Raw genomic sequence first — 27,987 nt, forward strand, 5'->3', positions numbered from 1 at the left:
CTTTTGCCAGAGTTTATTTTAAATTTGTTCCTCAAGTTGAGGTATTTTATTGCTGGTAGCCTGGAAATAAATTACGATTTGATGAGATGGGTTGTAAACGCAAGAGCGATCAAAACGGCATTAAAAAAATAAAAAACAAGTCGCGTAAGGCGAAAATACAATATTTAGTCAAGTAGCTGTCGAACTCACAGAATGAAACTGAACGCAATGCAACGCAGCAAGACCGTATACTCGTGGTCCACCGCTCACGGCATAGGCAGTGAAATTGACAAGAAGAGCGGGGTAGTGGTTACGCTATGCTGCATAGCACGCTTTTCTGTACCTCTCTTCGTTTTAACTTTCTGAGCGTGTTTTTAATCCAAACATATCATATCTATATATTTTTGGAATCAGGAACCGACAAGGAATAAGATGAAAGTGGTTTTAAATTGATTTCGAAAAAAAATTTGATAATAATTTTCATATATTTAATTTTCAGAGCTTGTTTTTAATCCGAATATAACATATTTATATGTTTTTGGAATCAGCAAATGATGGAGAATAAGATAAACGTACATTTGGATCGTTTTATAAATTTTTATTTTTTTTTACAATTTTCAGATTTTTAATGACCAAAGTCATTAATTAATTTTTAAGCCACCAAGCTGAAATGCAATACCGAACCCCGGGCTTCGTCGAAGAGTACTTGACCAAAATTTCAACCAATTTGGTTGAAAAATGAGGGCGTGACAGTGCCGCCTCAACTTTCACGAAAAGCCGGATATGACGTCATCAAAGACATTTATCAAAAAAATGAAAAAAACGTATGGGGATTTCATACCCAGGAACTCTCATGTCAAATTTCATAAAGATCGGTCCAGTAGTTTAGTCTGAATCGCTCTACACACACACACACACGCACACACGCACACACACACGCACACACGCACACACGCACATACACCACGACCCTCGTTTCGATTCCCCCTCGATGTTAAAATATTTAGTCAAAACTTGACTAAATATAAAAACGACAGGTTGGTAGTGTTTTTAGGGGGGGTTCACTCCCTTGATTAACCCCACCCTTTGCACTATTACTGTCCAGTGTGCCTCAGAAAAATATGTGTCACGATAATGTAAAGGGCTGTTGTCCGATCATTTGTCTCAGATATATGAGCCAACTAAATTATGTTTTTAACAAGAGGCGAAGCCTTCAAGGCTCACGTAAGAAATCGACAAACAGTAACACAAACTCAATCACTCCGTCACACATACACACACACACAGTAAGCAAAGGTGACACTGTGCAAGAAAGCGAGACACTAGATCTAGATCTGTCTGTCTGCATGTAGCCTACTTGCAGACACGCCAACTAGTCTCGGTCCGCTCAAAATAATAATGACCGAGACTTTCAGTAATTCCTTCGCGTGACGTCTAACCCTCACGCCATAATGTGACGTCTTCAAATGACGAAATGTTAAAGTTTCTACCACAGACATACACACGCACAAACACACGCACGCACAAACACACGCACGCACAAACACACGCACGCACAAACACACGCACAAACGCACAGACAGACAAAGTTACGATCGCATAGGCTACACTTACGTGAGCCAAAAACCACTGTTACATATGACCTCTGTTGAAAGTCAAAGGTCACCGCAACTTTGAAAGGCCACAAGTCCGATTCAAATGTAATAAAAACGCCAATCAAAAGGTGGAGGTCACTTGTTTGATACAAGTGTAATAATAACAAGTCGCGTAAGGCGAAAATACAATATTTAGTCAAGTAGCTGTCGAACTCACAGAATGAAACTGAACGCAATGCAACGCAGCAAGACCGTATACTCGTAGCATCGTCACTCCACCGCCCGTGGCAAAGGCAGTGCCCGTGGAATTGACAAGAAGAGCGGGATATTCGTTGCGCTGAGAAGGATAGCACGCTTTTCTGTACCTCTCTTCGTTTTAACTTTCTGAGCGTGTTTTTAATCCAAACATATCATATCTATATGTTTTTGGAATCAGGAACCGACAAGGAAGAAGATGAAAGTGTTTTTAAAACGATTTCGAAAAAAAAATTTTGATAATAATTTTTATATATTTAATTTTCAGAGCTTGTTTTTAATCCGAATATAACATATTTATATGTTTTTGGAATCAGCAAATGATGGAGAATAAGATGAACGTAAATTTGGATCGTTTTATAAATTTTTAATTTTTTTTACAATTTTCCGATTTTTAATGACCAAAGTCATCAATTAATTTTTAAGCCACCAAGCTGAAATGCAATACCGAACCCCGGGCTTCGTCGAAGATTACTTGACCAAAATTTCAACCAATTTGGTTGAAAAATGAGGGCGTGACAGTGCCGCCTCAACTTTCACGAAAAGCCGGATATGACGTCATCAAAGACATTTATCAAAAAAATGAAAAAAAACGTTCGGGGATTTCATACCCAGGAACTCTCATGTCAAATTTCATAAAGATCAGTCCAGTAGTTTAGTCTGAATCGCTCTACACACACACACACACACACACACGCACACACATACACCATACCCTCGTTTCGATTCCCCCTCGATGTTAAAATATTTAGTCAAAACTTGACTAAATATAAAAATTAATAATCAAGGCTTGGTTTATAATTTTGCTTAATAGTGCGTACTGTTATTTGTTACGGTTTGAAGGCTGGGACTTTTTGAGGGTGGAATTAAAGCAATTTTTCGCCTTATGGGCCCCTTATGCCTCGAAGGACTTCAATTATTGTATTATCTGCTGCCAGCGTACAGTAGAAAGAGGGCTGCATACACAAGACACTTGTTCTTAATACTACTGGCTGTTATTCTAGTTCAAACACCGGTTTTAACATACATGTGGTATTCTGATGCAATCACGCTGTGAGCATCACGGGTTGGGAGACACTCTCTTACCTGCTACTGGAGCTTCAATGTTAGCTTTGGTGATTATTACGATGTCACTGGCAAAGAGAACGGCTTTGTACCGATTTCATTAGATGCCCACGTGTTTTTGACCTCGTGGTTGGTAGGCGTGTCGCATTGTTTTTATTTCTGGCGGTGTCGTCATTTTCTGACGTCATTTGTTCTGGGCCGCGTCACCATACTTCCGCTGCCTGAAAAATGTGACGTTTGTTCTATTTACGTCATTCGAATGTTCGACGTGTTCTTCTTCTTCTTCTTCTTCTGCGTTCCCTGTTCGATGTGTTCGAATTCCCAGCCTGCCAGGAAAAAATGGCAACACAACTCAGTGGCTTCTCTTTGTGTATGAAGAGTAATATCCCTGTCTCCATTTGACCTGCCTTAAGACTAGATTATTGTAATTCCCTCCTTTCTGGTGTACCTTTACGGGAGGCTTACTGTGCCTTTAAGGAAGTGGCGTATAGACGCGATTCGCTTCAGTTTATAGTAGCCTGCTTGGCAGACTGTAATGACATGTTGTTTCATGGTGAGGTTTACGTTCAGAGTAAAGCTGAGATCTTTCACTTTTTGGGAGACGGGGATTTTACAGGGACCAAGAGAAAATGTGTCCGTGTTGATTAACTCTGTCAAGAGAAGCAGTAAGAAGCGCAGCGGATGGCTTCGGTCTTATCATCGTTCAGTTTCAGCGTATTTGTGTTCATCCAGACTTTAATATCCTCTGTGCACGCTTGAAGGGACAGAACAAGGCTGTCTGAATCGGTCGGTAGTTAACAAGTGGAGTTTTGATCAGAATAAAAACAAACAAGTCGCGTAAAGCAAACTTAATTAATTTAGTCAATCTGTCGAACTCACAGAATGAAACTGAACGCACTGCGTTTTTGCACCAAGAGAGGTTGCGTGTTCAGGCCTGGGTCAGGCCGCAATTTTCTCCCCCCTTTCCTAACCTAGGTGGTGGGTTCAAGTGCTAGTCTTTCGGATGAAACGAAAAACCGAGGTCCCTTCGTGTACACTACATTGGGGTGTGCACGTTAAAGATCCCACGATTGACAAAAGGGTCTTTCCTGGCAAAATTGTATAGGCGTAAATAAAAATGTCCACCAAATACCCGTGTGACCTGGAATAATAGGCCGTGAAAGGTGGATGCAGCGCCTAAAGGCAGTCGATCTACTGGCCGATGTGAATGCGTGATATATTGTGTAAAAAAATTCCATCTCACACGGCATTAATAGGTAACATGCGCCTTGAGTCGCCTTGTGTGGTGAGATACGTGCGCGATATAAATCCTCGTAAATAAATAAAAATAAATGCCAGCGATTTCCTTGCCGCGGGGATTGACGAAGCTGTCTCCGTGAAAAAAATCCAGTGCGTTCAGTTTCATTCTGTGAGTTCCACAGCTTGACTAAATGTGGTAATTTCGCCTTACGCGACTTGTTTTATTCTTTTTATATTTAGTCAAGTTTTGACTAAATATTTTAACGTAGAGGGGGGAATCGAGACGAGGGTCGTGGTGTATGTGTGTGTGTGTGTGTGTGTGTGTGTGTGTGTGTGTGTGTGTGTGTGTGTGTGTGTCTGTCTGTGTGTGTGTGTAGAGCGATTCAGACTAAACTACTGGACCGATCTTTATGAAATTTGACATGAGAGTTCCTGGGTATGAAATCCCCATACGTTTTTTTCATTTTTTCAATAAATGTCTTTGATGACGTCATATCCGGCTTTTCGTGAAAGTTGAGGCGGCACTGTCACGCTCTCATTTTTCAATCAAATTGGTTGAAATTTTGGTCAAGTAATCTTCGACGAAGGCCGGGGTTTGGTATTGCATTTCAGCTTGGTGGCTTAAAAACTAATGAGTGAGTTTGGTCATTAAAAATCTGAAAATTGTAAAAAAAATTATTTTTTTTATAAAACGATCCAAATTTACGTTCAGCTTATTCTCCATCATTTTCTGATTCCAAAAACATATAAATATGTTATATTTGGATTAAAAACAAGCTCTGAAAATTAAAAATATAAAAATTATTATCAAAATTAAATTGTCGAAATCAATTTAAAAACACTTTCATCTTATTCCTTGTCGGTTCCTGATTCCAAAAACATATAGATATGATATGTTTGGATTAAAAACACGCTCAGAAAGTTAAAACGAAGAGAGGTACAGAAAAGCGTGCTATCCTTCTCAGCGCAAGTACTACCCCGCTCTTCTTGTCAATTTCACTGCCTTTGCCATGAGCGGTGGACTGAAGATGCTACGAGTATACGGTCTTGCTGAAAAATTGCATTGCGTTCCGTTTCATTCTGTGAGTTCTACAGCTACTTGACTAAATGTTGTATTTTCGCCTTACGCGACTTGTTATATGTGTTCTGAATTTTAGAACGTTAGTTTTTGTCGTTTGCGTTTTTTCTCCGTTTTTTGCGCGCGAATCAAACGCACCAGTATCACACTTTTCGAAAATACGAATACGAATACGAATACTTTATTATCTCATACAGAGAAATTTCAACTAATAATGTAATTTAGTCAAGTTTGTGTCAACAATGAAAAATAGTCTGTGATTGGACTTATAACAACAATGACCGTTCTTCAAAGAACCCTACCAACTCGGGCCATTGAACACCTGCTGGCGAAGCGCTTTGGTGCAAGCTCAACAGTGTTGATGACAAGTAGTTAAAGGCACAGTAAGCCTCCCGTAAACCATCACAGATACTGTCAGGCTTTTACACACAGTACAAACACCCTTCCGTTCAAACACTCACTGCTTGAGAACATCTTAGGTGCCCTACGTAAACAGCGAGCAATTTTCAAAGAACTAATTTTGCGGATTGTCTAATAACAAAATCGGACGGTGCGTTTTGGCGCTAGACCTAACTTTTAAAATGTAAATAATAAATTGACAGCTTGTTACACAAACAAAGATAGGCCGGCCGCGCAACAGCTGGAGACGAGACACTGAAGCAGAGATCAACAGGCAGGGGAAGACCTGGAGCCAGATCGAAAGGGCAGCCCAGGACCGTGTCGGATGGAGAATTGTCGTCGATGGCCTATGCTCCCCCGGGGGTTCATAATGGCCTAAGTAAGTAAGTAAGTTGTTACACAAACATTCTTAAATCATAAAAGAATTCTTTTTTCATCAAGACAAGATCAGTACAATTCGAAGTTTTGAAAGTTTGAAAAAAGAAAAGCCCGGAAGCAGGGACACGCAAGGTCGTGGTTCTCGTAGCAGACGACGGTAGTGCCTATCGCCAGTTCCTCTGAACAGTCAAAAGCCATCGCTAGAGTTCGTGTGAATCACAGCCGTTTGGTGCGTTTAGATTCAGAGGTACATAATAACGTGCTATTGTAGATAAGCTTACAGCGAGTCGCATTGGAAGTCACAAAGTGACGACAACATTGTGAAAAAGGGAAACTGGATCACACGGGTTCACGATGGCTCAGGGGTAAGATAATCCACGCAAAAATAAATTCTTTAAAAATTGCTCGCTCTTTACGGAGGGCACCTAAGATGTTATCAAGTGCTGAGTGTTTAAATGAAAGGGTGTTTGTACTGTGTGTAAAAGCCTGACAATATCTGTGAGGGTTTACGGGAAGCTTACTGTGCCTTTAAAGGTGGTCGTCTACATTAATTATTTGCTTTTTTTCAATAATCTTATAGTTAGATTTTGCTAAAACGTTATGTCAGATGATGAATGAACCATGGTAAAAAAGTTATGGAACAAAAAATATATATGTAAAAAAAAGTTATTATTTTTGTTTTGTTTTCCATGTGCAGAGACCATGTGCTTTGCCTATAAATATCGACCAATCAAATTCATGTCACTTATGCTGATGGCCACACCCACACAATCACACTGGGTATTGGAGCGCTGTCCACAATGTTTTTTAAACGAACGAAATGCAAGGTATTTAAGAGGAGTTTTGCCCTCGGCATTTTCCAAAATAAGGATATCCTATAAGTACTACGCTGGAATACTACAATGAATTTTCAAACGGCTACCCTGGCTTCGTCCTTCCTGATCGAAAGGGGGTGTATTGTTGATATTTGTAGGTAATAGACTCAGCATTTAAATGGTCAAATGTCAATTTTAGTGACAAAATGTAGACAAGGACCTTTAAGACAGAGCGTTAGCAAAATTCCGAGAAGATTCCGAGATTGTTTCATGCGGAATAGATGCTGACCAGTGAATCTAACTATTCCTTTTGGAGAGGCAATTTTGTTTCGCGAATTTGCTTTTCAACAATCACAGAAAAAGAAGAAACAAATTTAAGTGAACAAATAAAGCAGGAGCAGACGGTAATACGATGGTGATACAGCAACACATTTCTCAGGATTTGATCCTTGCATTTAAGTGAATTGATAGGTATGATTCGTGAAAGTATGCATGAAAGTGTTTGACGATTGTTGTTCTATCAAAGCTTAATTGAACCACTCTTTCGGGGCGCGATTTTGATTAGGTCGGGCGTCAACTCTTCACTTTAGTTCCTAAGCTCAAAAATAGTACATTTGCCTGCAGTCAACTTTTATGACTGCGTTATGCTCGTAGCAAAGCTGCGACGTCAGGGTGATTGGTAATCACTGTAAGATAAGAATCAAAAGAACAAAACAAATTCACCTGGTATAATTTAAAAACATATATTTCGTTGTTGTTTTGAAACAAGTACTGATGATATTCCCACCTTAATGCAAAGAATTAATCACAGCTTTGAGCTGCACACCATTGAGGCACATACTCCGTCACGGCGGAGGGCTGACCGTGCACCCAAAAGCGGACTCTACCAGATGGGTATTTTTTGAAAGCTTGGGGCCTGCCGAACATAAAAATTGATGTTAACAAGAAATATTCAAGGGCGCACTTTCTCTTTTCAGTCAAAATTCAACTATACCCTGAAGAGTGATGCACGAGCATTTCAGACGCTTGCCTCTGAAAAAAGAAGTTCTCAGCCAAATTACGAACTCAAACTGGTACGTTTTACATATAAATGTGTTAGTTGGTATCTTTTGATTATCACAAAACAATTTGCGACTGCTTTGGCCGAGGATGCTGGTGACAATATCATTATTATGAACCCTACCCTAAATCCAGGAAAGACGTCGTCCAAAATGTAGGTAAGTTTTGATTAAAAATAAATTCACACAAGACTAGTATTGTTGTTTGGCTTCAATGGATATATTTTCGTCAAGTATGATGTCTTTACATATCATCTGTAAAATATGAATGGATTTGAACCATATACTATGTCACTATGACCTTCCAACCTTCCTAACCCCCAGCCCAGTAAAGCGTGCGAGACGTTTCCTGAACAAATGTCGCTTTGTGGTGCGAGTTCAGTGTGACATGATTAGTTTCCAGAACCCCATTTCTGACTTTCGAAGTTTATCTACATACATTTAGCAATGCACGAGCAAAATATGACAACTTAATGGTGCCTTTTGGTTTAATGCTATGGTAAAAAATCCTAGTGATAGTGTTTACAGCTTGAAACAAAACATAACAGAGGGGAGTAGTCTTCCTCAATCTGGTTCAGAGCATAATGTATTTCTATTTTCAGAGGTAGCATTATTTCTGATAAGAGCTAGAGCCAATATAATGATGCTGAATATTTGAAAAATGAACTTTGTGACTCATCTGAGTAGCAGAAGAGCCTTCGTGATCGTCAGCGTAAGGCTGGCTGTCTTCAAGGCAATTCCTAGATGAACAACTTAACACTGCGTTCGATTATTCGCCCGTTTCTTAAGCTAGAGCTTTGAGATTTTACACGCGTCTAGGGCTACATGAACGCTTTACAATACATACAATATAGTTGACTCTCGCGTTATTTAAAGGTCACAACAAGGTCATTACCAGGCAAAAACGAGGGAAAACCGACGGAAAGTACCATTTTCTGCAACTGTTTGTTAGAAAAAGCTTTCAAATTCAATTATTTTTGGGGGATTAACGCATCTCTAGACATGACAATCATCCGATTATCAGACATATAGTGTGGAGGTCACGACAAGGTCATTGCCAGGTAAAAACGAAGGAAAGCCGAGGGAAAATACCATTTTCTGCAACTTGTGTGTAAGTAAAAGCTTTCAAACTCCATCTTCTTCTGGTATTGGCGCATCTCTAGGCATGACAATCATCTGATTAACAGTCCTCAATTTTCAAGGTCACAACAAGGTCATTACCAGATAGAACCGAGAGAAAACCAAGGGAAAATACCCTTTTATATAACTTTTTTGTAAGTAAGAGCTTATAAACTCCATCTTCTTCTGGGATTAGCGCTGATTTCAATGACCCTGAAGTCCGAGGAAAGTTTTCTTTGCCCATGCCTAGCTTGAAGGTCATGACAAGCTCACGTTTACACGTTTTCTATTTGTGTTCGGCTATTTTCTAAGCTAAAGCTGTTGAGGCAGATTCGTGACTTCTTCCTTCGCCCACAGGGGTGGGCGGGGCTGGATGTAATAGGGGTAGAAGAGAAGGGGAGAGAGAAGAAAAAGTCAATGTTAAGGTGTTCATCTACCGATAGCCTTGCGGTCTGCAAGCCTGACTCTGAGGATCACACCGGCTGTCCTGGCACTCAGACGAGTCATAAAGTTGATATATTTTCCGTCGTTTTACCCAGTAATGACCTTGTTGTGTGACCTTTAAATATTACGAGAGTCAACAATATTTGTTTCATGTCTTATAATGCCCTAGACGTGTGTAAAATCCCATCCTTGTCATGACCTTCAAACATTGCATGGGTCAAGAAAACTTTCCAAAGACTTCAGGGTCATTGAAATCAGCGCTAATCCTAGAAGAAGATGGAGTTTATAAGCTCTTACTTACAAAAAGTTGCAGAAAATGGTATTTTCCCTCGGTTTTTCCCTCGGTTTTATCCGGTAATGACCTTGTTGTGACCTTGAAAATTGAGGACTGTTAATCAGATGATTGTCATGTCTAGAGATGCGCCAATACCAGAAGAAGATGGAGTTTGAAAGCATTTACTTACACACAAGTTGCAGAAAATGGTATTTTCCCTCGGTTTTCCCCAGTAATGACCTTGTCATGACCTCCACAATTCATGACTGTTAATCAGATGATTGTCATGTCTAGAGATGCGCTAATCCCAGGAAACAATTGAATTTGAAAGTTCATTCTTACAAACAGTTGCAGAAAATGGTACTTTCCCTCGGTTTTTCTTCGGTTTTACCTGGTGATGACCTTGTTGTGTGACCTTTAAACATTACGAGAGTCAACAATATTTGCGTTATGTCTCATAAATCCCAAGACGTGTGTAAAGTTGTAATTAAGCTTTAGCTTCGAAAATAGCTGACGTCCAGAAAGTATTTTATTTGACCGTAAAAGATATTCCCAAATAGAAAACGTGTAAATTTGACCTTGTCATGACCTTCAAAGTAGGCATGGGTCAAGAAAACTTTCCTCGGACTTCAGGGTCATTGAAATCAGCGCTAATCCCAGAAGAAGATGGAGTTTATAAGCTCTTACTTGCAAAAACGTTATAGAAAATGGTATTTTCCCTCGGTTTTCTCTCGGTTCTATTTGGTAATGACCTTGTTGTGACCTTGAAAATTGAGGACTGTTAATCAGATGATTGTCATGCCTAGAGATTCGCCAATACCAGAAGAAGATGGAGTTTGAAAGCTTTTACTTACACACAAGTTGCAGAAAATGGTATTTCCCTCGGGTTTCCCTCGTTTTTACCTGGTAATGACCTTGTCGTGACCTCCACAATTGATGTCTGATAATCGAATGATTGTCATGTCTAGAGATGCGTTAATCCCAGGAAACAATTGAATTTGAAATCTTTTTCTTGCAAACAGTTGCAGAAAATGGTACTTTCCGTCGGTTTTCCCTCGTTTTTGCCTGGTAATGACCTTGTTGTGACCTTTAAATAACGCGAGAGTCAACTATATTTTACGTTTTGTAAAGCGTACATGTAGCCCTAGACGCGTGTAAAATCTCAAAGCTCTAGCTTAAGAAACGGGCGAATAATCGAACGCAGTGTTAAGTTGTTCATCTAGGAATTGCCTTGAAGACAGCCAGCCTTACGCTGACGATCACGAAGGCTCTTCTGCTACTCAGATGAGTCACAAAGTTCATTTTTCAAATATTCAGCATCATTATATTGGCTCTAGCTCTTATCAGAAATAATGCTACCTCTGAAAATAGAAATACGTCATGCTCTGAACCAGATTGAGGAAGACTATTCCCATCTGTTATGTTTTGTTTCAAGCTGTAAACACTATCACTAGCAATTTTACCATAGCATTAAACCAAAAGGCACCATTAAGTTGTCATATTTTGCTCGTGCATTGCTAAATGTATGTAGATAAACTTCGAAAGTCAGAAATGGGGTTCTGGAAACTAATCATGTCACACTGAACTCGCACCACAAAGCGACATTTTTTCAGGAAACGTCTCGCACGCTTTACTGGGCTGGGGGTTAGGAAGATTGGAAGGTAATAGTGACATAGTATATGGTTCAAATCCATTCATATTTTACAGATATTATGTAAAGACATCATACTTGACGAAAATATATCCATTGAAGCCAAACAACAATACTAGTCTTGTGTGAATTTATTTTTAATCAAAACTTACCTACATTTTGGACGACGTCTTTCCTGGATTTAGGGTAGGGTTCATAATAATGATACTGTCACCAGCATCCTCGGCCAAAGCAGTCGCAAATTGTTTTGTGATAATCAAAAGATACCAACTAACACATTTATATGTAAAACGTACCAGTTTGAGTTCGTAATTTAGCTGAGAACTTCTTTTTTCAGAGGCAAGCGTCTGAAATGCTCGTGCATCACTCTTCAGGGTATAGTTGAATTTTGACTGAAAAGAGAAAGTGCGCCCTTGAATATTTCTTGTTAACATCGATTTTTATGTTCGGCAGGCCCCAAGCTTTCAAAAAATACCCATTTGGTTGAGTCCGCTTTTGGGTGCACGGTCAGCCCTCCGCCGTGACGGAGTAACAACCTTGAGACACCAAATAATGTAGATAAAGACCACTGACCTGTGGTAGTTCGGTTGTTTCTCGCGGATGCAGACTACGCAAGTAATGTTCAAAGCCTTTTTAAAGACCCTTATATAGCTTGGCCAACGTCAGTTTTTGGGAAAATGCACGCCTACCCGCTTTATTCAGACGTCATCTTGCACCCGTGAGTTTTATTTGTAGCTATATATAACTGGGTAAACATCCAGTTCTGGGGTCATTGCTCTTCCCATCCGCTTTATTCTGGGCGGGGGTCACGTTACCCTTGTAAAAAATAAATCTTTTATCTGAAAAGTGTACCAGATAGTGAAGTTTAGGGCCTCTAATGGCATATAAGGTTTGATTGAAATGACACGGGAAAGAGTGTTTGAATTGGGGTAGACAAACGGGTGCAATATGTTTGCTTAGTTTAAGGCTATCATTTTGCGGGTCGCACCCTTGCATCTTGGTCAACAACGGGTCCTAGAAAATGTTTAGCTGTGTAACTGGGTCAACATCCGGTTTCAGCTTTTCAAAAACCCCATTTCTCACTCGTAATGTTGCACCCAATGTCATGTTATCATTGTCCTAAGAAAAAAGAAGCCCCTACTGTGTCTAAACATTCCTGGAATTGTTGAAGACATAATCTGCCGATAGACTTGTGCTAATCGTTACGCTTCAAAAAATAAATGATATATCCTTGACATATTTTCTATTTATTTATTAACTTAAGAGTGGTTGTTTTTTTTATTGCCCTCACGGTTAAACCATTAGGAGTATGTTCCCGGATATGACCCCGACTTTGGATGGTTTGAAAAAAAGGACGACAGAGGGCCAATGAGGGGGGGGGGGGGGGGGGGGTGTGTGACTGTCGCGCTCCAGCTCCCGGTCAACAAAGCACCCTAGCAGGAGATTGGTGTCAAGTAGCGTCATGAAGTTGGTTTGGAGATCCGGCGGGATCCTTATGTGTCACACGTTGTTCAGTTCTTTTATTCATACCCGTAGGCACTCGACACGAGGTGGGTTAAAAAAAATCGTGACTTTGCATGCTAAGCAAAATCTGGATGAGGCAAAAGGTGTCAAAGTTTGAGGCAGATCCGAGTGCTGGTTTACATTTGCTGGAGATGGGAACACGCATGAAAAATTATCGATCACCATCAGTGGTACTATAACGAAGAACAGAAACGAAGCGGACTCATCAAAATTGACAGGGAGAGATCGCCTCATAGTGCAGTGAAATTCAACTTTATCCCCGAGTACGCAGTACTAGGGTCCAACAGACTTTAATTGTGTGTGTGTCTGTCTGTCTGTCTATCTGTCTGTCTGTCTCGACTTAACAGCTTATTGCTGGGAAACTACTGGGCGCAGTTCGTTCAAAAGTTGATACACTAACTTGATAATAGGTCCGATTGATCGTATTAAAACTTCATAATGTTACCTGGGACCTAAATGCGAAATATTTCACCAAAACGACTCTTAACGGGGGGAGTTTTTGCGGTGGGAGGCTGGTCGCTTTGCGAACAGCCTGAACTAAAGGGGAGACTTGTAGGCGGCTGAGCCGAACACGTCACGCAGTGACGAGAAAAGCATGATTTGCAAGCCAGCCGCATTTGGTCTCGGCAAAGAAACTACAATACAGTGCTTGGTCTCGGTGAGACTGAAAGAGAGAGAGCGACAGATACACACAGTGATTCAAGGCGCACAACTATAGTAAAGTTGTCGTAGCACGTCCGTCTATGGCCAAAGTGATCCGGGTTCGATTCCCGGCATGGGCGGTCTATTTTTTTTTAAAATTCTTGTTTACTATTGTTTATTATGAACGTTTTAATGTTTTATTTCACTCTAATAATTTTTTTAATTGTGTAAAATAAAAAAAAATAAATTTTTTTTAAATCAAAGTGATCCGGGTTCGATTCCCGGCATGGACTGTCTATTTTTTTATTTTTTTTAAAATTCTTGTTTACTATTGTTTATTATGAACGTTTTAATGTTTTATTTTACTCTAATAATTTTTTTAATTGTGTAAAATAAATAAATATATATATTTTTTTTTAAATCCACGTGCACAAGACAAAAACTTTCATACTGGGGGAGCGAGCCAGTCTGAAGAGTACTCGGGTCCAGCGCCAGCGTTTTTTATCCCCGAGTACGCAGTACTAGGGTCCTGCAGACTTTAATTGTGTGTCTGTTCGTCTCGACTTAACAGCTTATTGCTGGGAAACTACTGGGCGCAGTTCGTTCAAAAGTTGATACACTAACTTGATAATAGGTCCGATTGATCGTATTAAAACTTCATAATGTTACCTGGGACCTAAATGCGAAATAAATCACAAAAGCCACTCTTAACGGCGGGCGCGATTCGCGGTGGGATAGAACAGCCGTTCGGCTGATAAACCACCCAGCCAGCGACACCACACCAGGCTTTGCGTGCTTTTTTTTTTTTTTTTTTTTTTAAATTCTTGTTTACTATTGTTTATTATGAACGTTTTAATGTTTTATTTTACTGTAATAATTTTTTTAATTGTGTAAAATAATTTTTTTTTATTTTTTTTTTTTAATCCAAGTGATCCTGGTGGAAAGCGATTCGTCTATGCCCAAAGTGATCCGGGTTCGATTCCCGGCATGGGCGGTCTATTTTTTTGTTTTTTAAATTCTTGTTTACTATTGTTTATTATGAACGTTTTAATGTTTTATTTCACTGTAATAATTTTTTTGATTGTGTAAAATAAATTATTTTTTTTTTTTTTTTAAATCCAAGTGATCCGGGTTCGATTCCCGGCATGGGCGGTCTATTTTTATTTTTATTTTTTTATTCTTGTTTACTTTTGTTTATTATGAACGTTTTAATGTTTTATTTTACTCTAATAATTTCTTTTAATTGTGTAAAATAAATAAATATATATATATATTTTTTTTAAATCCACGTGCACAAGACAAAAGCTTTCATACTGGGGGAGCGAGCCAGTCTGAAGAGTACTCGGGTCCAGCGCCAGCGTTTTTTATTTTACGACAAAAGAATCAATAGTTCGTATGTGTGAAGTAGAAACAACAACAACTTTAAACCTCACCTCTCTAATGTCGAAATTGTGTATGCTGATAAATGAGCAAATGGCCTTGCGAAAAAATCATCAAACTGTAAAACTATTTTATCGACACATAAATGCATCGTCAACAGGAACAAAACAGATACATATCGTGAAACAAATTGAAAAAGTCAACATGGGCAATTTATGTTCATTACTTTCGAAGTTAAAGCCATATGTACTCGATGACTATACACGCTAATTGCTTTACCAACAGCTGGAGACAGACTAAATTAAGTTCCCTGCAAAATATTGTGGTCTAGGACCCCTTAAATGTTGAGATATTTGAATTTTCATTTTGATCTGGATAGTCCTATTTATAGATTTGGCAACACATGTAACGTTGATGCAAGGGAGAGAACACCGCGGCTTTGTTGACATCCTCACTTTTTCAGAGGCTAGAACAAGCTGTAATGCATGTATTATGGTCCGCGCATGGTGACGTATCGTCATTATATGGTCTTATGGTGCGTTTGACATCGATTGTGGGCAAACTACACTTTGTAAACACGGGAGTGCGTTAGTATGCCTTTAAATTCGGCAAAAAGTGTTAAAGAAACGACGGGTTGGTGTATAGGGGGGTGTATAAGGGGGGGGGGGGGGGTAACGGGGGGCCAGGAGAAAGATAAACAGGGTATCGTGCCTTGATGATTTAATGTGAATCAAATAAGTGTCCGAAGGTCATTGCTAATGATTAAAGAAAAAATAATATGGGGGGTGGGAGGTGGTGAGGTTAACACAACCTGGGAATCGTCTGTCGAGTTTGCACCATGAGTTGTGTTGTAATCCTGAACGCAATATGCAAAGCTGCTCTTAGTGATTATCACTTTGGTAAACAGTGGCCACCCGATAAGCCCTCCTTCATAGGAAAGGCTCTGAAGGTAAACCTATCCCATGTATCCTGAAACCAAACAAAACATGACACCGGTGCAGGTTAGGAAACCAGGCACACCCTGCACTGAGCAGCGCCGAGAGATTGATGCGAGATAAAGTTCAGTTATATTTACTGCCGTGGACTGGTCGGGGGGGTTGAGAGGGGGGGGGGGGGGGGTGGGAGGGGTTAAAAAATCGGGTTCAACGGGTAAAAAGGAAGTGGAATCAGCATTGTTAACATCAATCTGCTGTCATTCCTGGACAACTCCATGGCAGACAAGCAGAAATAAATATAGAATAGAACACTTCTTGTAGGCGAACTCGGAAGTTAAAAAAAATCAAAATCGTTGAGTCCTTCGTGAGACATGGCAAGCCAGCGTAGGTCAGCTGACAACGCACACGAACTCAGAATCTCTCTCTCTCTCTTTATCTCTTCCTCTCTCTCTCTCTCTCTGTTAAACATACCAGGATGTGAAGTGGGATAAGTGGTGACACACTTCACGAATCAAGAATGGAGTTTTGTTATCAAGACTAACATAAGAGTCAAGACGACCCCCCCCCCACACACACACACACAAACTCACACGGACACACACACACACACACACACACACACACACACACACACACAGTATCATGATACCATCACTAGTGCACACGCCATGACAAATCATGTGAAAATCAAGAAGAATGGTCAACAAATGCATCTCTCACATAAGGTCGTTGTGTATTGATAAAAGTTAAAGTGACAACAGCAATCAGTAAAGACCCCCGCCTGTAAATTTAAAAAAAATGTAAACGAACAGAAAATGAGAGAGAGAGAAAAGGAAAATAAAGAAGGATAAAAGCAACCGGCATGCAACAGAAGTAAAAAAAAAAAGCTGACAACAAAAGTCACCAACATAATATGATCGGGTTGTCCCTGCACAAGCAGTGTGTGCCCATTTTTTGCAGCTCCTGCAGCAGATCATGTCCTCCAGGCTCCACTCGCCACACAGGTTGCAGTGCCAATTCCCCTCAGTTTCAGTTTCTGCTTGCTTCGTGTTCTCTGCGGTTTTTGCCTCACGTAAGTGTAGCCTATGCGATGCTAACTTTTGTCTGTCTGTGCGTGCGTGCGTGCGTGCGTATGTATGTATGTCTGTGGTAGAAACTTTAACATTTGAAGACGTCACAACATTTGAAGACGTCACATTATGACGTAAGAGGGTTAGACGTCACGCGAAGGAATTACTGAAAGTCTCGGTCATTGTTATTTTGAGCGGGCCGAGATAAGTTTTTTCTTCGAAATCGGCCATTCAGATCTAGATCTAGTGTCTCGCTTTCTTGCACAGTGTCACCTATGCTTACTGTGTGTGTGTGTATGTGTGACGGAGTGATTGAGTTTGTGTTACTGTTTGTCGATTTCTTACGTGAGCCTTGAAGGCTTTGCCTCTTGTCTTTGTTGGGGAACATACCATTACGTCCCAGTACCACTACGTCCCAGTACCATTGCGTCCCAGTACCATTGCGTCCCAGTACCATTGCGTCCCAATACCATTGGGTCCCAGTACCATTGCGTCCCAGTACCATTACGTCCCAATACAATTACGTGCCATTGCGTCCCCGTACCATTAGGTCCCAATACTAGTAAATTTAATTTCTGAGATGTTATACTGTAGCAGTGTAGCGACACGTTTTGTAATAAAAGTGCGTTTTGTAATAAATTTATTACAAATCGTGTTCGGATTACACAATTTTTATTACAAAACGCGTTCAACACGATTTGTAATAAAAATGGTGTCGGTACATAGCAGTACATGTATTTCACAAATAAAAATTAAGTAGATGTGCAACGCCAAGGCACTGCATACCCCAGCGAAAGACAAACCTCTCTCTCTCTCTCTCTCTCTCTCTCTCTCTTTCTCTCTCTCTCTCTCTCTCTCTCTCTTTCTCTCTCTCTCTCTCTCTCAAACACACACACACACGAACACACACATACACACACACACACACACACACACACACACACATACCTCAAGTTACACACGTACAAAAATGCACACTCACTCACTCTCTCACACACACACCCATACGCACATATAGACAGACGGACATACACACCTTTACAAACAAACACGTACACATACGCACATACACACATACACTTACGCACACGCACAAACACACTCCCACCCACCCACTCTCTCTCTCTTTCTCTCTCTCTTTCTCTCTCTCTCTCTTATAGGCTACAAACAGACACTCTCACACACACACACACACACACACACACACACACACACACACACACACAGACTCACACAAATATCATACACACACACCTTTACAAACAAACACATATACACACTCATACACACACAAACATACACACAAACTCATGCACACACACATTCACACACACACACACACACTCTTTCTCCCTCTCTCTCAGTCTTTCTTACACACACACACACACACACACACACACACACACACACACACACACACACACACACGAGTACAGACTCATGCACGCGCGCGCACACACACACCCACACCCACACTAACACTAACACGTGCACAAAATGAACACACACATACACACACACACACACACACACACACACACACACACACACACACACACCGCGCGAGAGAAAAAGACTACAGGGAGGCATGACGTCATGATGCATTAATTGACGTCAAACACTTTTGACCGTGACGTAATCTTCTCACGCGAGCTTTATCCATAGTCTTGAACAACCACACACAAATAGACTTGGAAAGTACAGAATTTCTACCCGTCCAAAGCGGCCTTGGGTGGCGTTTGCTGAAAAAATGGGGGCGACTATTGCACCCACCGTATTTTTGTTAGTATGGTCCCAATTTTTGGTGAACTTCCATCTCCAACTGTAGCACGTAGCCGGGTACAAAGAATCCTTCTTTATCATGTATTATCGGTATGAAAATGCGTTCGTGGGATACCTCCAGCTTCGCTGGGATAAAATAACAAGTCGCGTAAGGCGAAAATACAATATTTAGTCAAGTAGCTGTCGAACTCACAGAATGAAACTGAACGCAATGCCATTTTTCAGCAAGACCGTATACTCGTAGCATCGTCAGTCCACCGCTCATGGCAAAGGCAGTGAAATTGACAAGAAGAGCGTGGTAGTAGTTGCGCTAAGAAGGATAGCACGCTTTTCTGTACCTCTCTTTGTTTGAACTTTCTGAGCGTGTTTTTAATCCAAACATATCATATCTATATGTTTTTAGAATGAGGAACCGATTAAGTAGATGTGCAACACCAAGGCACTGCATACCCCAGCGAAAGACAAACTTCTCTCTTACTCTCTCTCAAACACACACACACACGAACACACACACACACACACGCACACACACACACACACACACACACACACACACACACACACGCACACACACACACACACACACACACCCTAAGTCACACACGTACACACATACACACTCACTCACACGCACTCACTCACTCTCTCTCACACACTTCATACACACAAAACACCCCCCATACGCACAGTATATAGACAGACGGACATAAACACCTTTACAAACAAACACACATACACACACACATACACTTACGCACACACACACATACACACACCCACCCACTCTCTCTCTCTCTTTCTCTCCTATACAAACAGACACACACACACACTGTACATACGCACAAACAAATACGCACATAGACAGTCGGACACACACACCTTTACAAACAAACACATATACACACTCATACACACAAACTCATGCACACACACATTCACACACACTCTCTCTCAAACACACACCCACACACACACACCCACGCACACACACACACCTCAAGTCACACACACACACACATACACACACTCACTAACACGCACTCACTCACTCTCACAAAAAACTTCATACACACAAAACACACACCCATACGCACATATGGCAGACGGACATACACACCTTTACAAACAAACACACACACACGCACACACATATTTATACCCACACACACATTTACACACACACGAGTACAGACTCATGCACGCGTGCGCACACACACACATACACACACACACACACAAAATGCACACACACACACACCACACACATACGAGTACAGACTCATGCACGGGTGCGCGCACACACACACACACACACACACACACACATTTACACACACACACACAGTAACACTAACACATGTGCACAAAATGAACACAAACACACACACTGCGCGAGAGAGAAAGACTTCAGGGAGGCATGACGTCATGATGCATTAATTGACGTCAAAGACTTTCGACCGTGACGTATTCTTCTTACGCGAGCTTTATCCATAGACTTGGAAACTACGGAATTTCTACCCGTCCAAAACGGCCTTGGGTGGCGTTTGCTGAAAAAATGGGGGCGACTATTGCACCCACCGTATTTTTGTTAGTATGGTCCCAATTTTTGGTGAACTTCCATCTCCACCTGTAGCACGTAGCCGGGCACAAAGAATCCTTCTTTATCATGTATTATTCGGTATGCACATTTCTCAAGTCGATTACAGTATTCACGACTTTCCGACCTTGACATTGTAGTGGGGGTCAAGTGGGCGTCGGCATCATTGTCCAATCAGAAATTTTGATGCGCTTCCGCTTCCTGTCCCGCCCAGTCTGCGCAAAAGAAATGGCGCAAAACTGTTTGCGCGGAAAAAGGTGATGAAAAAAAGAACACAACCTGGTTTGATAACCAAATGATTGCGATCTTGCATTCTAGCATCATTTAATGTGGAACAACGACACATCTGATAAACAAATAGCCAGTTTGTTACCAACATGAGAAACTAGGGTTTAGAATCGAAGCGGTAAACCCGGACGCTGTTTGTACACGTAAATCCGGAGAAGCTATCGAAGTAGGTGACATGTCGTTTCACTCCGAGTGTGCCATCACCGGCCCTCTACCCGCCAAACCCCCACTAGGCAGGGAAAGTGGTTCGACCTTGCATGAATGCAGGGCAAGTTCGAGTTTGCTAGCTAAAATTGCTGCTAGTGCTTGCCTTGTCTAGATCTGGAACTTTTTCAATTGGATTTTTTCTCTCTATTATACTGGAATAAGTGGGTGCTTTTCTAGATCTAAGCATCGACCGAATTAGATAATGATGTTCCTTGCATTGCATTCTCCTAAATCTGTTATTCTAACCAGTTTGTTTAAGAATATAATTGTTCGTTTTTTTGTTGATAAGCTTACACGATTTTTTCTTTTTTAAGTAAGTGGTTTCACACGTACAACATGAGACCCACATGCACTAGACAATGGAAGTTGAGGTCCTCGTTCAATACCACAAATGCCAGTATTATACTTCAGACTCCTTTTGGAGGAATGTGTGGGGTTTGGGTGTTGAACTTGAAGTGGCAGATTGTTTGCACAGGTATGAATGTTCGTACGTTCGTACGTGCACGCATGTATGCAGGCATTTGTTTGTCAAGCAGGAACATGCAACATTTTGTTGACCGTATGTGAGTGCGTGTGTAATAAAACCAACGACAAACAATACAAAAAGCTCCAGCTCTGCTTCTTCACCAGTCACAGACGCATTGCGTTGTTCAGCTTTCCAGAAATATATTAACTCAGTCAGAACCGGCTTCATGAATATTTTATTTCAGGAAAAAGTCAATCGAATCTACACAAAAAAAAGGTTATTGCGTTGTTCTGTCTTTGAGACTGTATCACGTAATATTGAGCTACTAGAAGAAACATGTCTGTGGCATAGTTTGACCCAACAGATAGAGAAGTCAACAGAGGTATTCTGCCGTCAGCAGCTTTATTGCTGTTTTGAATTTGATCTTGCATAATTTTATTACATAATTTTGCAACACACAAAGAAATCGTGATTGAATATTTTACGCAAAATTGAATAATTCGCAAACATGTTTGTATGAACAAATATTATTTTAAGAAAATATGAGTGTGAGGATGGACGTATTTTGAGTGAAGTAGCAGAAATTCTTTTTAAGTTCTTTGGCTACATGCACACGTTCTGTTAATTACGTTCTTAGCAGGGAGATCCAGATTAATAATACTGCTGTGACAGGTTGTGGTTTCCATACACACTTTGAATACAGGGAAAAAAAACACAGTTAAAAAAAAAAATGTGCACATAGGATTAAAATATTAAAGTGTACAGAATAAAAGCAACATATTTACAAAAACAAATCTCGTGGTTCTCTTGTCAAACCCACTGTAGTAAGCACAGAATAGGAGAGAAGATTTTGGAGAAGGTGGCTTAACCTACTGAAGTAAATGATCAAGAGGATTCTAAGCATCCAGTGCTAAAGCTCTCAAATCACAAGACAAACACACTTGTTGTGGCTATCCGAACTGTTGATTTAAAAAAAAACATACCCACAAATTGTAAACATCTATTACAAAATTATATATATTGTATGGATCTGTCTTTGTAAAATATACTGTACAGAATTTTTTTTAATAATCTGCACAAATCTCGTGGTTCTCTTGTCAAGTAGTAGGCACAGAAAAAACCCTGTGTTTTGTCTTGTAAATTATACTTTACTAAATGTGTACAGTATTCTAAGAAAAGAAAAATTCTTCCTTTTTATCATATCAATTGCCTCCCTTGAATTTTATTTGTAAAATAATTCTGAGAAAAAAAGCTTTCTACTTAAAAGCAGTGCAATCAAGAAAATGGGTACAACCTGTGTGTATACCTTTATTCCTTATTCTTTTTATTTAATTGAGGATGTCACTATGCAGTTTTACTGATTTAAAAAAAATTCGCTTCAAATTATCTCCCTTGAACAAACACTTCTTTTTACAATTAAATTTTGTTTACACGAAGAGGTAGTTTTAAGGGTATATACAAGAAAACAATATTGCAACCTTAGATGTATTTACATTTGGACTAATTCCATTAAAAAAAAATTCAAACTATAAATGATAAATCAAAATAAAACAGATTTTGAGGCTGTGCACAAGCTAATAGGATTAAACACGAAAGTCGTACCCAAGAATCGTCAAATACTTTTGCTAACAGCTATACTTAAACATAAGAAAATATGATCTGCATCTCTTGTTATGAAGATGATGGCACTGGTCCACCGAAGTGCATGCCATATATGCTTTACTGTGCGCTCTCCCTCTCAATGGTCTTTCTCTGGCTGACTCGATTCTGAGGAGATAAAAGAAAACACATTCAGTACAAGCTGTACAAAATAACAACAAAACTAGTATTACTTAAAGTAGCTGCTGGTTTCTGAGTATTTGATTGAAGGCCCAATCCGACTTGTAAGAAGTTTGCCCGACTGTCGCAGATTTGGTCAGGTAATTGCATGGAGTAAAATCATGCCTCAATTTGGTAACATACAAACTGCAATATTCTAAGGCTGTGAGTGTGAGAATACATCGGCGCCACTTTTTAAAAACTTTCTTTTTGTGTGTGCGCATGTTTTAGTGCCAAAAATGAATAGGCCGAGTGCTCTCTCTGCAAAACTTGTGTGAAGCTTCAGAGCTCTATCAATGGTTTGAAAGAAAAAAACATACTTTTCCATTTTTGACGTTCTTGTTCCCTTCCCTGTGAAATTTACTGTCCGTAGGTTACCGGATTTTGTTAATGTCCGTGAAAACCTCAACTATTCATTGCTGAGTGCCTAGTGATAGCTATCCCCCTCAACGACCTAGCACTGCTGAATCCTGATTCTTCCCATTGTTTGATTCTGTAATGAAATTGTGTAGTTGGTAGTTATGTGAGCTTCTTCTTGGGGGTGGGGGGGGGGGGTGGTGGGGGGGGGGGGGGGGGTTATTTAACCATCAGATCACAAAGTAAGACTTCATTGTAATGTGCAGATATTTGTTCAGGTGCCCACCATTTTCTATGTGAAAACATGTTGCTAACTAACATGAACCCAACCATAAAACGTGATGTAGGTGAGTAGCCCATCTAGAAAAAAGAACCTGTTCTAATTCGGAATTAGAACAGGTTCTTTTTTCTAGATGGGCTACTCACCTACATCACGTTTCATGGTTGGGTTCATGTTAGTTAGAAACATGTTTTCAAATTCTCATCAGGCAATCACGGCTGACACTAAACACAGAACAGGTGGGAAAGACATAATTCAATCTACTCACCTTCCTTGCATTGTGAGACTGGCCATATGAATCTGCTGAAGTAGTTCCTGCACATATTTAATCAAATATTCATCTTAATAACGTGTTAATATCGCTTGTTCTAGCAAATCAGACTTGACAGTTTTCTGAAGGCTTGCACAATTTAAGAGCTTGCCTGTCCCCAATCATTACAATAAGAAACAACATCTAGTATGCAAGTATTTTCAGGGTATGAAGGTTTTAATATAATGTCGGTTCTTCTGGGGGCATGGAGAAACACCTCACACAACAAATTTCAAACAATTGAGGTCACACCATAGGTTTACTCACAAACAAACAACAGCAATACAATAAACAGTCTGCAAACGCCTACATGTTGTCTACACTAGGTATAAAGAAACAAAGAAGCACATGAAGACGGGCTTTGTCAAGTAGACCATTATAGCGAATGAGCAACAGCTGATGATCCAGACCACCAAATTGACATGATTTCCCCTTATTCAGTTTGTGATTGTAGTCATATTGACGATGCATGACTTCAATTTTTCTAAGTAAGTCTCTTGGTGCGTTTACGGATACATTCATTGTCACAATTACGACATGCTAATGTCTAACCTGGGTAAACTTCAATTCATGACTTTTTTTTAACTGGCATAGACATTATGAGCATACCAGAATTATTTTCCTGTTAGACTGTCTTCTTCTTTTTCTTCTTCTGCGTTCGATATTCATGGCTGTCATATCGTCAGGTCAGTGGCTGCCATGAAGTCTGCATAAACCAATTAAATAAATAATTAAGGAAAAAAAACACCCTTACATCATAATAAATCAGAACCATCAAAACCACCCCCCACCCATCCAATAAAACCTGCATACAAAAAACACTTCAAAATAAAAAAATGAAAACATTTAATTCCACTTCAAAAATATAAAAGTTGTTATGTTTTATTTTCATTATCTCTTTACACACACAAAAATTGCTGTGCAAATCTTTTTAAAAACATCAATGCCCGAGACACCAGTAACCTGTTTATGTTGTTGACCTTGTAGCTTTTCAGTTTAAGAGGCTGTTCAAAAAACCGTTTCCCTGGAATCTGCACTATGATAACCATGAATAATACCGTAGGGAAAATATTACATCACCAAGACCTAAGAAATAACACCAACCGACACTCCTCACCCTTATTTCACCCACTATGCCAACCCAAAGACTGGAAAATAATCATCAAATACAGAATGAACAAAAATGCTTGATTTCATTTCTTCAATGATAAGTTGAAAATCTTCATTCTTCATAATAATGTTATTGGCATAATGTGTAATTGCCACAATTTACAGAGTTTTATGAAAAAATGGTGCGATAAAAACCAAAGGGAAAACATTTGTTCATATACTGATACCTTATTTACCTTGTGGCTTGTGTGCCCCAGGTTTAGGAGCTGCTCAAACGTCCATTGCTCCTCAGTCTGCAAGAAATTAAGCGATGGCCTGAAGGAGAATGGAAAAAAAATCCTTTGTCAGCACCATGTGTGTGTGGGTGGGTGTTTTAGATAAATAGGCAGGGTGGGGGGGGGGGGTTGTGGGTGTGTGCAATAGGTACCACGCCTAATGCAGTCTGCAAAACAAGTGCAACACTTCTACAGAGCTTTTATGATACAAAGCTTCAAATAAGAAACACATTACAATCAAATGAAAGCTGAGCCTGTCATTGCAAAATAAGAAGGAATATACAACAATCCAGTGGCATGTAAAATATTGTTCCTTCAGAAAGATGGCTCTGACAGCAGAAACAATTTAACTTGAAGTTTGAGTCAAAAATTATTTCTCTACATTAGCGAACGTAGGCTACTTGCAGTTATACCCCTCACACATGAAATATTCACAGATTGAATAACAGTTTGTTCCCAATGTTGCTTCCGTGTATCGGTTAGATCCATCTCGGTTAGATCCATCTGCAGAGTACGGATTGTCATCCGTTTAAAAAGGAAAAACAATCAGAACTTGTCATCAGTGATCAACCTACCTTGCAAGAGTGGGGTGAAACACTCACTTCCTGCCAACATGTCTGCAAAAAAAGGAAACAATGCCAATGAAAGCTTAAAATGATTCTTTTGTTCAATATGTGTACACGTGCTTCATTTCTGGGGTGAAAGTGTAAAATATATCGATGGATTGATAGAACAATATAGCCTCAAGTTCACCGCACCAAAAAATACTTATCAATCAACATTGTCATCACTCGATCAGCTATTCCATCTCTTTCATGTGTGTGTGTGATGGTGTGAGCGTGTGTGTGTTTGTGTACGCGCGTGTGTGTGTGTGTGTGTGTTTGTGAACAAGCTTTGAAAAACGTATGTTTACCTTGCTCTAGATCTACTGATTTTCGTAGGCGGAGACTTCTCTGCCGTGAGGGCGGCTTCGTTTCCCTGGCAGAATTCAACATCTTGTACAGATCTGCCGGTGATTTTCTTTTCCTCCGCTTCGTGAGTCACTTGATCCACAGATTTAACGAACATTGAATGTTCTTTTAGTTCTTGTGACGGAAGTACAATCAAGGAATTAAGTGGGCATTCCTGAGTCCTCTGCTGGCTTCATGTCCACAAAGTAAATCGCACAAACTTTGAAGTTTGAAGAAGAACAGCTAGTCGTCGCTGCCCGTTCAGCATTCTTCGCGCGACTTTTGCAGAGGAAGGCATATGCAGTTTGTTTTTTTCCTGCTGAATGTTGCCAGGGTGCACAAACTGAGAAAGCATTCCCGATTTTCCACAATGTTCTACTTCTTTAGAGTCTTTTGCACAACATGATTTATAACTGCCAGTGTACGTCTAATTCATGATGCCTACCTGACAGCTGGGTCAAAAGTTACGTTCGAGAAAATACTCGAACTAAGTTCCAAACAACTCGAAGAGCAGACATGTAACATGTGGGATTTTGGCAAGCGGAAACGACGTAGATCTAATGTCATTCAAGGGTATCGTAATGTGGGAATATCAAGGCCAGTTTTTGACTGGTTTTGAACTGAAGTTGGGCTCCGAATGGAAATAAACACTTCCTCCAGCTGCGCGACCCATTGATAACAACAGTTGGAACTGGTAGGAAGATGAACAGGTCTTGTGAACTGGCTACACACTGTTACGGTTCAAGTATAAGTTCAAAGTAAACACTCAACTGAGGTGGCAGGTAATGGCGGACTTGACTTCCTTCATAACCAAATATCACTCTTCTGACAAAAAACCGCAAATGCTATGTTAAACCGGAAAATACGTAAACCGGAAAAGGAAGCGCATCAAAACCAAAATGGCAGCCCCCATGAAATCCGAAAGGTCAAGCAAACAAGTCGTGATATGGATTAAGTAGATGTGCAACGCCAAGGCATTGCATACCCCAGCGAAAGACAAACCTCTCTCCCTCTCCCTCTCCCTCTCTCTCTCTCTCTCTCTCTCTCTCTCTCTTTCTCTTTCTCTCTCTCAAACACACACACACACGAACACACACACACACACCCCCCCAAGTTACACACGTACACACATACACACTCACTCACACGCACTCACTCACTCTCTCACACACACTTCACTGTACACACAAAACACACCCCCGTACGCACATATAGACAGACGGACATACACACCTTTACAAACAAACACACATACACATACACTTAGTCTTACGCACACGCACAAACACAAACCAACCCACCCACTCTCTCTCTCTCTCTCTCTCTCTTTCTCTCTCTCTCTCTTTATCTCTTATACAAAGAGACACACACCCACACAAACACACACACACATACACACATGTATGTACATGCGCACGCATGTACGCACGCACACACCCACAGACACACACACACACACACACACACACACACACACATTGACTCACACAAATCTCATACACACAATACACACACACATACGCACATACACGGTCTCAATGAGTATCCCTGCAGTCAATGACATAATTATATACATTTCCCAGAAACTGGATCAGTGGTACATAGCAGGCACATCAAAGGAAAAATACAGAGGGCTAGGGGGAATAT

General features: G+C 40.3%; 1 protein-coding gene and 1 long non-coding RNA gene across 3 annotated transcripts in view; both read right to left on the reverse strand.

The window, feature by feature from the left end:
- LOC138978861 (phospholipase A and acyltransferase 4-like) overlaps positions 1-12,073 on the reverse strand; it is a 69,603-nt gene extending 57,530 nt beyond the window's left edge. The window contains exons 1-2 of one of the 2 annotated variants that reach the window (XM_070351670.1): positions 11,923-12,073; positions 2,916-3,220 (exon numbers count right to left, since the gene is read on the reverse strand). The gene's annotated coding sequence lies outside the window, so the exon portion shown is untranslated. The remainder of the gene's footprint in view (positions 1-2,915; positions 3,221-11,922) is intronic. The other variant, XM_070351669.1, reaches the window with a different exon arrangement.
- A 10,656-nt stretch (positions 12,074-22,729) lies between these two features.
- On the reverse strand, positions 22,730-27,247 carry LOC138978863 (uncharacterized). The gene is made up of 6 exons (XR_011459829.1): positions 26,304-27,247; positions 25,966-26,007; positions 25,352-25,430; positions 24,615-24,711; positions 23,964-24,010; positions 22,730-23,007 (listed from the first exon to the last, which is right to left on the reverse strand). It is a non-coding gene; the product is annotated as an uncharacterized lncRNA (long non-coding RNA).
- Between the last annotated feature and the right edge of the window lie 740 nt (positions 27,248-27,987).

Source organism: Littorina saxatilis, linkage group LG10 (assembly GCF_037325665.1).
Source record: "Littorina saxatilis isolate snail1 linkage group LG10, US_GU_Lsax_2.0, whole genome shotgun sequence".
Lineage (NCBI taxonomy): Eukaryota > Metazoa > Mollusca > Gastropoda > Littorinimorpha > Littorinidae > Littorina > Littorina saxatilis.